Consider the following 14,467-nt stretch of genomic DNA (forward strand, 5'->3'; position numbering starts at 1 on the left):
AAGCAGGAGGGGAGCAAGGATAAGAAAAGAAGAGAGGAGGAAGAAAGAAGACCAGCTTTTTCCTGCCTTGTCCCAGTCAATGAAAAGCAGTCTGCTTGGTTTTATACTACTTAAACGAAAGGCGTTTCACTAAGAGATCTATTTAGAGGAAACCATAGAAAACAATGAAGTGAAAAAAAAAAAAAGATGAGACAGAGACATCAAAGGGTACGTGTAGGAAGTCTTAAGAATTGATCTTTAATTTTCTCTTACCATGTCTATTTTACGGTGTTTCAAGATTCCCATGAAGCCCTCTCCCCTCAAGTTTGTTCTTTGTTGACAATATTTGTTCTGATAGATGCTTCCAGAGACTTAACATAATTTCAACTAGGAATTGAAATAAGCAGGAAGATATTATCTAGTCACTGATGGGAGCTACAAATAATTTTGCTACTAGAGTATCTCTGAAGTGCACTGTTATCAAGTGGATTACGTTAAGATAACCATGATAATTTGCTATGAACAATGTCCTATGAAGGTTTTTTGGTAGCTTCTGACAAGAAATTTTATGTACAGAGTTCATTTCAACCACATTAAAATGACTTCCCCAGTCATCTCTTGGATGTTTGTTAAAGTCCAGCCAAATAAGCAAATATTTGAGAAATCACTGATAGGGGGCTTTAATTTCTAATATAATAGAAACGTAAGTTCATTTTAAAGAGACCGGGTGAGATTGCTCTGTTACTCTCAACTGAGCTGGAACATTACCAGGTATCAAGTTTAGTTCACATTTTCATACTTAAAGTCTATTATTAAACACATTCCTTGTGCTTTGTCTGACTGCATCAGAACAGAGAATGTCAGTTTCCTGATAGATGCCAATAGAATTCTGTGACGATCCTGCTGTCCTGTAGCTCTCTGGGCAGAGTGTACCCTAGGAGAATAGAACGGGGCCTCTACCTCCATGAAACAGGTTCCTTAGGAAATGGTTATAGCAGGTCTTCTGAAGGTTAAGTCCCCTGTTCACACTTGTTGCTTAAGATATACTGTATTACTAATTTTTAAAAAATGAACTATTCTCATATTTTCTTCTTCTTTTCAGTGACCTTGTCCTAGAATCCAAAGCTGCATTTTTTTGTATCCTCTGTTCCAAAACTGAGCAGTCTATTGCTATTAAGTGTCTATGCATTTGTGTGCCTGTTATATATGTCATATACACTAAGTGGCCAGATGATTATGATCTCTGAACACATAATAATCTGGCCACTCAGTGCATATCCTATATAATAAAACGCTAATATGCAAATTGTCCCCTCAACCAGGAGCTCGACCAGCAGGCATGCTGGCCAACTGCTCATGTCCCCTCCCCCTGGCCAGGCTTGCTGGACCCCACCCATGAACAAATTCATGCCCTGGGCCTCTAATATATATATATATATATATATATATATATATATATATATATATATATATATATATATATATATATATATATATATATATATTGGAAGCCCAATGCACGAAGATTCATGCTAAAATGGGCCTTCTTTCCCTGGCTGCTGGCACTGCCTTTCCACTCCTGCCCAGCCCCAGGGCCACCTTTTCCACTCCAGCCCTGCCTTCCCACACTGCCCAGAGACCCTGAGACCATGGTAGGGACCGAAAGCCTGCTCTGGGTCGCTGGGTACCTGTGTATGCAAATTAACCATAATCTTTGTTGGGTTAATTTGCATATCACTCCTGATAGGCTGGTGGGCGTAGCAGAGGTACAGTCAATTTACATGTTTGTCTATTATTAGGTAAGTGAATACACACACACATTGGCCAGATTATTATGCAATCAGAGATCATAATCTGTCACTCAGCATATATTTTAAAGGATTATCCCAATAAACTCTTTAATAACATTAAAAAATATATATTTATTGGTTTCAGAGAGGAAAGGAGAGGGGGAGAGAGATAGAAAAATCAATGATGAGAGAGAATCACTGATTGGCTGCCTCTTGTATGCCCCACACTGGGGATGGAGCCAAAACCTGGGCATGTGCCCCGACCAGGAATTAAACCATGACCTTCTGGTCCATAGGTTGATGCTCAACCACTGAGCATGCCAGCTGGGCTGTACCATTTTTTTTTTTAACCTGACAAAATGAAAACTTTCCCTTATTCTTAATAGTCTTCTACCACTTTTTCCTTGTGTGCTCTCATCATAATAATATAAATTCATAAAGAGGGGCAAACCATAAAATATTATTCACATACTCAGACTACTCAAGGTCTCCTTGTGTTCAGAAGGAAAATTGTGTTCCAGAAAGCTGTCACTCAGATAATAGCTGTTGGCTCAGATTAAGGCTCATGTCCTTTGGCACTCAGTCCTGTTCTGGCAGGAGTGGTAGAACCCTTGGAAAATGGGTTTTTCCAAGTTAGGCCCTCTGAGGTGCAGAACTCCTAAAGAAATAAACTCTGGTCACACCCCGTTTTTGAAGAAATAGTCTCAGGAAGAATTGTCACTTTACAACTTTACACAGATAAAGAGCTTTTTATTTTTTTAAAGCAAATCACATACCTCCTCGTATTTGTTGACATACCAAGGGAAGTTTATATGAGGAAATCAGTGTTGAACAGTTTGTGCTTTATAAATGTCAATAGACTTTTTCCTTCCACCCCCACTCCCATTATCCCCAGAGATTTCAACATCATCCCCAGTCCGGTCTCATGTTACTTAACCTCTTAAATTAATATTTGGGGGCTTGTGTGAGATGGCTAACCTGAGCCTGCTAAATTACTTAAGTGCTCCAGTTTCAGGAGCTCAAACTTCCAAGGTCTCCATTGTGACCACAGCTTCCTACCTACTCCACTCTTTCATCCCAACCACCAGTCCTATCCCTTCCTCACCTGGAGCCCTCTATTGTCCATCCCCACCTGGCTTCACTGGCCTTGCCCACCTCACCCCACTCTTTTTTTTTTTTTTTAATTTTATTTCATTGATTTTTTACAGAGAGGAAAAGAGAGATAGTTAGAAACATCGATGAGAGAGAATCATCCATCAGCTGCCTCTTGCACACCCCCTACTGGGGATGTGCCCACAACCAAGGTACATGCCCTTGACCAGAATCGAACCTGGAACCCTTCAGTCCTCAGGCTGACGCTCTATCCACTGAGCCAAACCGGTTTCAGCCTCACCCCACTCTTAAAGCATTCATCTCAGAGATATTGCAGATTATTTCATTCATTTTACCTCTGTGGTGTCCATCTTAGCAATTCTAAACCTAATTTTGGAAAGCCCCAGACCATCCCACTTCCTTCATTCCTATACACTGTACTATTGCTAAGTCATGCCTTTCGAAAAGTCATTAAATTATATGCTTGAAACTTCACTCCCTTGTCGAGGCCCCCTTCCCCCCTTTTGTTGATTTCCCATTAATTTCCTAAAGGAATTCTCCCAGCCTTTGTCATTTTGCCTTGAAAAGTAACTCATCTCCTGCAGCCTTTATTTCCTTCTCTGTAAGCGGGGAAGATGGGCTTCAGCAGTACTTGTCAAACTTTAACGGGCATCGAATCACCTGGGTTGTTTAAAATACTGATTCTGGTTCAGGTCTAGGGTGCCGGCTGATACCAATGCTGTAGACCATATTTTGAACAGTATTTTGAGTAGCCTCAAATAAGCTCCAAGGCTATTTTAAAATTTAATAATGATGATGATGATATACATTATTGATTCTAAGTCCTGAGTCATAATCTGATCATTCTCACTCTCAACAGATGACTTACCCAGCAGCTAAAAGCGATGTGTGCGGAGCTGCTCCAGCAGCTTTTGCTCTTTCCAATACCTTTCCTGTTCTGAACCTTTTCTAGGTTACTTTTCTACCACTTTTGCTAACTTGGGACCTGACTCCCTCAGTTAATCCCTTTCTACTGGCTCTCTTCCACCTAACTACAAATATCTTTGGGCTTCTCGCCTGAAGAAATCGTGCTTTTCTAGGATTGTTTAGTAGCCAAACTTCTCAAAGGAAGAAGCCATCTGTACCTCTGGTTTCTTTCCAATTCCACATTTGTAGTTGAGCATTTCCATTTGAGTAGACTGTGGACTCACAAGCTCAGCCACTTTGAAAACAACTCATCATCACCCCAACAAAACGACCCCCTGCCTTACTTTATTTTTCCTGCTCCTTCTCCCCTGCTTGCTTACCTACTTGCAAAATGTCTGTTGTAGCCTAGTTATTCAACTCCTGACTACTTCCAAAGGACATAATCGTGTGTTTTTAAAGCTTTGTTCATGAAGATATTTACAATAGTGTTGTTGATAATAAAATTGGAAATAACTAAATGTTCAAAACAAAGGAATTGAGGAAGTAAGTATAATTTTAAGTCTCACAGTGATTAAAATGATATTTTGTGTGTTGGCATAGATTAAATGAAAAAGCACATGCAAAATGGCATGTCTACTATGATCCAATTTTTCTAATTAGGAAGGAAGGAAGGAGATACTTAGAGAAAAATATCTGAAAGAAATACCATTTTGTTGATTCCAAATGTTAACAGGTGTTTGGCGTTGTTGGAATTAGAGATGATTTTTACTTTCTTTTATCTATGACAGTCTGAAATTGGTACAGTATGTGTGTAATAGAATGTTAGACTAGAACTCTTCCTGCCTCAGTTTCCACAAATACATGGATACCAAGATTCCCAGGTGAGAGTGAGGCAGACACCACATATGCAGAATTTACAAAAAAAATAAAGGAAAATCTGTCCTTGCCCCTCCGTCAGGCCAAAGATAGAAAAACGTCAGAGGAAAGGAAAGGATGAAGTTGTTTCTTTAGAGAGAGCCATTGCCAGCCTCCAAGTTCCTTGGGAGCCCTGGAAAGATGCCTCAGTAGGAGGTCTTGAGGCCCCTGCTGCAGCATGGGGCCCAGACAGGTGTCTGAGAAAGCTGCAGCCTTTGTGGACGTGGCCTGACTGCCTGCAAATCTAGAAGATGATAAGGGGCTTGGAATGGGAACCAGAGAGGGCTACTGTCTTGGAATCGGTCTGCACTGCAGGCGTCCTGAGGGCCAGAGGGGGTCAGGCAGGTGGGGACAGAGCTTCCTTAGAGAGCTTCCTTGGGCTGGAAGGGAACTTCTGGATGCCCAGTGGTTAAGGAAGGAGCTAGAAGTGGCTGCCTACATAGAAAGATAGAGAGCCACTGAAGAGCTTAAAAAAGTGGCCAAGTAGGGAAATATCAGCTTTAGTCTGCCAGGCTCACCAGAGACACCAGCTTTAAACATCTGCCAGGCCTAGAAGCATTGAACCACCCCTACCTATCCTAGCTCTCCACTGCTCATCCTCCACATTAGCTGGGGTGGGGGTGAGCTACAAGTGTTTAGAGAGGAAAAGCTAACCATGCCCTTTTAGAGGCTTTAGTCTGAAACCAACCTAAACTGGCAGAGTAGAAATGATGCAATGCTTTTTGGAATTTTTATTGTTATAGAGGAGACTATCCTAATTTCTGAATTGAGACTGCATTTGTTACTTAAAGTTCCATAGCACTGTGTATTACCTAAAAAGAACAGAGAAGGAATGGGACCTTCCACAGTTTTCATCTAGGAGCAAGAAAGACTAAAGGAAGAATGGGAGAACAAATAATCAAACTGTGCAATCCCAATCATCTTGTTACCAGAACCCAGTTGCCACCTGGTGCCTAATTCTATCATTTCTTGCCTACACAAAGATAACCCTATCTAGTCTTCTAACAATATAGATTCATTTTTCTTATCTTTGTACTTCATATAAATTAAATCATTTAATATGTGCTCTTTTGTGGCTGACTTCTTTCATTCAATTTAATGGGAGTTTCATTCATATTATTGCATGTAAATGTATTTCATTTGGTTTTATTATTATACTAGAGGCCTGGTGCACAGATTCGTGCGACATGGGGTCCTTTGGCCTGACCTGCACCCTCTCCCAATCTGGGACCCCTCGGGGGAGGTCGGACTACTGGTTTTGGCCCAGTCCCAAATCCGTGCACCGGGCCTCTAGTATGTATATAAGATCTTTGGTTAAGGGGGCTGGCAGGACCCTGACCCCAAGGTGGTGGCACCCAATGAAGTGGAGGCACCTGCCTTGGAAAAGGCGATGATGTGGTGATGGTAGCTGCTTTGTATGCTGGGTGGATGGATGGTTGGAGGCACCTAAATCCTCTGCAGGAGGAGAAGGAGGAGGAATAGAAGCTGGACACTCTGCAGGGCACTGTCTCTGCTTTCCTAAGATGGAGAGAGAAACATTGAGGGGAGAAGGCATTGACAGGCTGCCCATGCATGTTCCCTACTTGGGATCAAGTTTGCAACCCAGGAATGTGCCCTCACCTGAAATTGAATTGGCAACCCCTCAATGCATTGGACAACACCCAACCACCTGAGCCACATCAGCCAGGGCATAACCACCATCTTCTGAAGCATTCTCTAATTTCTCATCTAATTCATCTTGTACTCAACTGATAAATTTTCTTAAACCATTGAAGTGATCCTACTTAAAAATGTTTAATAGTTTCTCAATTGACAAGTCAAATAAAAAAATTTCCTCAGCTTAAAAAAAAAAGATCTTTAGCTAATCTCTTTCCACCTTCCCTCCTCCCTCCTTCCCTCTGAGATTTATCAGTCTGTTTCATGTTTTCATGCCTGTGCATTGAACATCTGCCCCCTAGTGGTCAGTGCGTATCATACCTACCGGTTGAATAGTCAAATGGTCACTTAGGATTTTATATATATAGACTATAGGCCAGGTGCATAAATTCATGCACGGGGGATGGGGGGCTCAGCTTAGCTGGTGATCAAGGCCTATCAGGGGGCCCAGCCCGGGGGGGAGGGGCGGGGTAAGGGACCTCGGGCAGTTGGCTGGCTGGCCCTGCCCTCAATTTGGGGAGGGGCGATCGGGACCAGATCGGGCTAGTTTGCTGCCACAATGCATGTCATAGCGACTGATCATTCCACTGTTTGGTTGCTGAGCTATTAGATATATAGATAATCTTCTATAGTGTGAATATACCACAATTTTATCTATTCTACTGGTTATGGGCATTTGGATAGCTTCCAGCTTTGGCCTATTATAAAGAATCTATACTAATAAAAGCATAATATGCTAATTCGACTGGACATCCTTCTGGATGACCTTCCAGATGAAGCTGGGGCTGCAAGGGAAGCCCAGGTCCTAGTGCCTGCCAACGGCTGGAGAGAAGCCTGGGTCCTGGGTGCTAGAGAGAAGCAGGTGTTGGCAGCCAGGGGACGGAAGGCCTACTCTTGCACAAATTTAGTGCATAGGGCCTCTAGTACTACTATGAATAGTGTGTTATGTTTAATATTAGGGAGAGCTATTTAAAAATCTCTTGCAGCCGAAACTGGTTTGGCTCAGTGGTAGAGCGTGGGTCTGCGTGAAAGGTCCCAGGTTCGATTCTGGTTAAGGGCATGTATATCGGTTGTGGGCACATCCCCGGTAGGGGGTGTGCAAGAGGCAGCTGGTCAATGTTTCTCTCTCATCGATGTTTCTAGCTCTCTATCTCTCTCCCTTCCTCTCTGTAAGAAATCAATAAAATATATTTTTTTTAAAATTAAAAAAATAAATAAATAAAAATCTCTTGCAGCCTAGCCAGTTTGGCTCAGTGGATAGAGCATAAGCCTGCAGACTGAAAGTCCAGGGTTTGATTCCAGTCAAGGGCACATGCCTCGATTGGGGGCTCGATCCCCATAGGGGATGTGCAAGAGGCAGCTGATCAATGATTTTCTCTTATTATTGATGTTTCTCTTTCTCCCTCTCCCTTCCTCTCTGAAATTAAAAATACATGCAAAAAAATCTCTTGCAGATATTTCCCTTCCATTCCCATTACTATTGCCTCAATTCAGGCCTTCAGAAACGTTCACATGGACTCTTAGCAATATTAATATCTGATTAATACCTCTATCTGTAGTTCACCATAAATACCGTCCCCGGTTTGTCTTCCCAGAACAGCAGTTTTCAACTGGTGTGCTGCAATAATTTTTAAAACATGCAATACTTGACTAGCCAGAGGTATTGACCTGTTTTCTCTCTCAAATAAAAAAATGACAACAGCCAATAAAATAACTGTCTGGTGTGAATGAATCAAAATTATACTCTCTCTCTCTCTCTCTCTCTCTCTCTCTCTCTCTCTCTTTTTTTTTTTTTTTTTTGTCAGGTTGGCAAAAAATACATTTTTGGAGGTGCCACAGAATTTTAGTAATTAGTTTATGTGTGCCATGAAATGAAAAAGGTTGAATCACTGTCCCAGAACATAATTCTAATCATGTTGCTGCTTTTACTGAAAACATTCAATGTCTCACCACTGCCTTCTAACCAGAGCCCTTGTTTCCTTAGCTAGGTATTCAAGCCTCCTCCCTGCGTTTGTACCCTAATCCAGAACATTTTGTGTCCTAGTCAAAGTAGGCCATGGCCACACCCTAAGCACAGGCTCTTCTCCCCCAACACCCCTGCTTCTTTGTTCATGCCACTCCTATTCCGTGTTGTATTGTGATGTCACCCACACTGATCCCAGCCTGTCAGAGTCCTTGTCTTCCCAAGCTGTACTCAGATGTACTTCTCCCAGCAGGCAGCTTGCTTCCCCTATGGCCCAAGGTAATTTCCTACCTGCAGTCCTTTGTTGGAACCTGCCTTATGTATCATGAGCTGCCTTGTGTTAGTATCCATGTTTCATCTTCCTCACTGAGCTCTGGTGGGGACCCCATCTGTGTCTGAGTAGCCAGCTCAGCTTCTTGCCCATAGAAGGGGCTCAATAAATGTTAGTTGAATTGCTTTAGAGAAGCTGATTGAAAATGTCTTCCTGATTTTTATCTTTGATTCCCACTTCTCCTTTGTGAATTCCCCTCTTGTTCCTAGGCTTGTTTGTTGTTTTAAATATTCACCCAAGGACATCTTTTTACTGATTTTCAGAGAGAGAGAGAGAGAGAGAGAGAGAGAGAGAGAGAGAGAGAGAGAGAGAGAAATATCAATTGGTTGCCTCCTGTACCCTCCCCAAGCGGGAATTGAACTTGCAACCTTTTGGTGTACAGGACAATGCTCCGATCAACTGAGTCACCCAGCCAGGGATTCCTAGGTATTTTGTGTATGTACTGGCTAGCTCAAGAACATAGTCACTGGAGTCTGATATTTTGTCTGATCCTCAAGAAATAATTTCTCTATGTCATTCTCCATAGTCACACCATTATAGTCATACCTCCCCCCCCCCAATGTCTTAAATGAATTAAATGTGTACTTATTAGGCATCTATTATGTACATGGCATTATGATAAAATTTTCTCTGTACCTATAACATCATTCCAGAGTTTTCAATCTTGGAAGTGTTTTATTTTTTTCTTTTTCTGATATTTTTACATTTTATTTTTCAATTATAGTTTACATTCATTATTTTGTATTAGTTTCAGGTGTACCAGTACAGCATAGCAGTTAGACAATTATATACTTTACCTCACAATATTTCCAGTACCCACCTGGCACGATACATAGTTATTACAATATTATTTACTACAGTCCTGCATTCCCTATGCTGTACTTAACCTTCAGAAATGTTTTAGATCTGCTGTCTGTAGTTGATTTCTGTTTCTGTTGATTTTTTAGAGGGAGAGGGAAAGTGCGGGGAATGGGGGGAGACATTGATTTGTTGTTCTACTTATGTATGCATTCATTGGTTGATTCTTGTATAAGCCGTGACTGGGGATTGAGCCCTCAACCTTGGCATATCAGGCAACACTTTAACCAACTAAGCTACCTGGCCAGGGCCTGTGATTAATTTTTTTTAAAAAACTTGCCCTTGTTTCACCACTATGAATAAAGTATAATTGATGAAGTTTGGGAATTTTAGCTGAGATCCATCAAGTCCTTTGACAGCAAGTGAAAGCACCCTTTTGCTTTCTCATCAATAACTGGGGTCTCAAGAACTGGTTCCTAAATTAGAGACTGAAAATATTGGTGATAATGGTCCAAAACCTCATTTACTTGCTCTCCCTGCCATTATCCCAAGAGAATATGGCTTGTTCTGGGCATCAGAGATGACTTAATTTTGTGGTATGAAAATAGGAATTAGAGGAAGCCAATTAGGAAACCTCAAGGAAGAGGAACTATCTCTAGGCTAAATAAAGGGAAGGCTGTTGAATCTTATTTCCTCTCTGTTTTTGACTCACTTTCTTGGTTCCTGACCAACCTCTGCACCGCCCTATCCCCACCTGACCAAGGGGCTGGAGTGGGGGTGGGTGTAAGGGTGAGGATGGTGAACAGAGTGAATAAAGTTAAATACCATTCATAAAGACACAGGGAAGCACCACGAGTTGGAAATCTCAACGAACTGTTTGAATCTTACTGTCCCCATCCTCCTGTCCACCGTCATGGGTGAGGTTGCATGTGTGTGGGACGGTGGGGGGGGGGGGGGAGAGTAAGAATTGGCTGCTTTCCGAGTTAAGAAAACAGACTGAGTTTCTCTTCTGAACAATAGCAGAGTACAGTGCAGGTTGGTGTAAAACTTGGTTTCCTTCTATATTAGGGATAGATCAAAGCAAAATAGCCAGCAATCTAGGCCTTACCAGTCCCTTTCACAGAGAAAAACTGAGTTCAAGCTTACTAGTAGGTGGCTTATTGTCTCTGTAGTAATTAATATTTTTGTCCTCTATACCTTTAAGGTTGATACAACATGCTCACCAGGCAAGGTTCCAATTCAAATTCAGCGCTTCTGACACTCAGAGCAGAGCCTGACCATGTTCAAGACTCAGGTCCCTCTCTTCCCCATCTTACTTTTCACTGGAACATTTGCTGGTTTCTCAAGCTATAAGGCTTTCCTGTTATCATGCCTAAGGGGAAGTTGTATGTTAAAAACCACCAATGGGTAAGCCCAAGCCAGCTGGGGTCTCCCATTGCTCCTTTCAGTATGCTGTGGAGACCCACAAGAATTTTCAGTGTTTCTCAAAGTTCATGGCTTTCAGAAACAAAAGATCAGTACGTCAGTTGAGCACTGGGTCATGTAAGGGGGAATTTGGTAAAAGGAGAAAAACATCAAAAGTTGTAAGAGATAATATTGTTGTTGTCATAGCTTAAAATCAATGGTAAACTGAATGCTAAAGGTTTGGGCTCTATAGAGGGGTAGTTTAGTTAAATGGCCTTTGGGTTGCGCTGATAAAAGTTTATTCCCTTTCACATCAAAAGATGGCATTATTGTTTGGGGGGATGAACGATATAATCCAGGCACTGAATTAAAGAAAGCAGGGAGGAGGGGAATGCCAGTTGTGTGACTGCTATGTTGCCAGACACCATTTTGTACTCACCACCAGTACTGAGGGTGGGGAACCACAGTAGATTTTATGGACAAAGTGGGCAGGGAAGAAAGTGTTGCTTTATTGGAATCTGGCCAGGGAAGAGGTTTCTGAGTAGAAGCGTAATCAAATGCCTCATGTAAGCACACCCCAACTCACATTTGATGCTTCATTTGTCCCTCTCCTTTGCCTATAAAATATAGAACTGGAATACAGAGAAACCACCCTTTTCTCCCTCCCAGAAACTGAGCCAGAATGACAATTCCTAGGCAGCCTACCATAGTTATTGGAAGAACTGCAGGGCTGAGATTGGTGTGAGTATGATTCAAAGAGAGCCAGGTTCTTGCCCTTAGTCCCCTGAGGAAGCATCTGATTGGTGAAAGTCTGGCCAGGGGCCCGGGCAGAGCTCTCCCTCCCTCCAGCTGTTCACCCAGAGCTACTACCTCCCTAGCTCTGTCCTGGCCACACTGGACCTTTGGGGCCCCTTAACATCGGGAATCCCAACTTTCCTAAGATACTCTATTACCTGTGTTCATGGCCAACTTACAGGGCAATGTGTTTCAACACCTGCTAATAGCACATACACTTAGTGGCCAGATTATTTTGATCTTTGAATGCATATAATCTGGCCATTCAGTGTATGCCCTCTATAATAGAAGGCTAATATGCAAATTGTCCCCTTCACCAGGAGTTCCACCAGCAGGTAGGCCGGCTAACCACCCATGTCCCCTCCCCTGGCAAGACTGGCCAGACCCCACCTATGCACGAATTCATGCACCAGGCCACTAATATATATATACTGAGTGGCCAGATTATTATGCATTCAGAGATCATAATAATCTGGCCACTCAGTGTAGAAACACAGATAAGCTTTCTTTTTTTATTCCATGGCTCTGAAACTGCCAGCAGAGCATCCTAAGCTAAGGGCTAAATTCTTATTTGTCTTTAAACGCATGGCATTCGGCCTGTCTGCAGTCACTGGGAACTTACCCTGCCACTCTTTACCTTTGCCTTCTGGGTAACCCCTACCTCCACGCCCAGGGGAGAATGTGAGCCTTGCCAAACGAAAGCCACCAGGAGATTTTCCAAGATGCACGAGATGTCAAGTCATCTCTGAAATTTTTCAAGAAACCAGAAAGTCATTTCAAAAAGTCTAACTTGGTGGCCCCACAGAGAGGAAGATCAAACTTTCCACACCAACACAGCAAGTCTGCCCCCACAGGCTTGTGTTAAAGCTGCAGGAGTATTTGTACTCAGACTTTGGTAAAAGCTCAACCCGAGGGGAAGTCCACCTGGTTGGGTGGATTAGCTGCTGCTGGCACACAGTGAAAGCTGCTACGAGGGGGTTTCCCTTCGCAATGGAATCAGCAAGGGGTTTTGTCTTTCTGAAGGATTTCCCAGAGGAATTCATTTGCCTATGTGGGGAAAAAAAATCTCAAATTCTAAAATAAAACCTCCGACCTTTTTAAAGTTTCTGAGATCTGGATTTCTCATTTATTCACAAATCTCTTCAAATAAAAAACCAAACATAATAGAAAACCCAAATAGTGAGAATGCATACTCAGTGAAGGATGTACTTCATGCTAGGCACTGTTTGGCATCGAGATATACTGGAGAACAAAACACACCTAACTCTGGCTTTCATTTTATGTTTGTATTGAAAATGAGGTTGATTCTTCCCAGTATTAAAGTGTACGTAGCATCCAAAATCCTATGTGTCTTTCAGGGCCCAGCTTAAATGCAACCTCAAGAAGGAATCAGGATTTGTTCAGTGTGAGAAATAATTCTTTCAGCCTGCAGTCTGTGCAGTTTAAAATACCCCGAACTTCCCTGGCCCAGGTGGCTCGGTTGGTAGAGTGTCCTCCTGTGCACAGCACACAAAGCTCACTCAGAGTCTGAGAGAAAACATGCTCAAAAGGTCAGGAGGAGCCTTGCCAGTTTGGCTCAGTGGATAGAGCATCAGCCTGCAACTGAAGAGTCCTGGGTTCGGCTCCAGTCAAAGGCATATGCCTGGATTGTGGGCTCAGTCCCCAGTAAAGGGCATGCCAGAGGCAGCTGATCAACGATTCTCTCTCATCATTGATGTTTCTCTCTTTCTCCCTTCCTCTCTGAAATCAATAAACATTTTTTTTTTTTTTTTTAAAGGTCAGGAGGAGTTGGTCCTGAGTGAAGGGACTTTTATCAGGACACTTGGGAATTAGGCCGAGCTGGAAAGTACCCTGTGTGCCAGAGCTGCACTTAAGTATTTTCTCAATCATGTTTCAGTTTTGGATTTTTCTTCGGGTTAATGAATAGAAGTTTATTAAAAAAAAAAAATAATAAACTCTTGAGAAACTGGAGTTTCCTCAAGAAACTGCTTAAGAAATTCTTACAAAATTTTCTTTAAATGGAAAGTGAATTTAAAAGGAAATGCATTGAATCCCTCCTTAAGAATGTACTTACAGCAGGCATTCAAGTGGCAGAAACCTTGCTATATCTGGCCTTCCTGGTGCAAACTAGGGGGGAGGGGCACACAAGCCTAACATGTTTTTCACTTTATATTCAGAAGAAACTTTTATTGCCAGTGGCTACCAGAACCTAACTAAAATTAATGGCTGCAATCCATTTCTCCCCACAGCGGGAAGGAAAGTGGGTGGGTAAAGAAGAGGCTAGAAAGAGTTGTGGGTTCATCGCCAGTGAGGGGCATGCAGGAGGCAGCCGACTAATGATTCTCTCTAATCATTGATGTTTCTCTCTCTCTCTCTTCCTCTCTGAAATTTATATATATATATAAATATATATATAAATATAATTACCTATATATAAATATAATTATATATATAATTATATTTATATATAGGTAATTATATTTATATATATAGATAATTATATTTTTATACATAGATAATTTATATATAGAAATTTAGGTTAGAAAAGACGCCAGCAATCTAGACGCAGGCTGGTTATACTGGGCCCAAAACTAACGAGAGATGAGAGATTGTGGAATAACACGACCCATTTAGGTCACACTGAATGGCAAAATCACTACGCTGGGCCCCAGAGAGTTTTTTCGTTCTTGCTATAGTCGATTCATTCTCCAGATGACAGCTCCACACCACAACAACCGCGTTTCACCCGGCTTCCTGAAGCTGCGCAGGCACGGCCCTGACGCATGCGCACGCCGAGCCCCTACGTCCCTTCCCCCA

The sequence above is a fragment of the Pipistrellus hanaki genome (genome assembly GCF_964339955.1).
Source record: "Pipistrellus hanaki genome assembly, chromosome: 1".
In the NCBI taxonomy this organism is placed as follows: domain Eukaryota; kingdom Metazoa; phylum Chordata; class Mammalia; order Chiroptera; family Vespertilionidae; genus Pipistrellus; species Pipistrellus hanaki.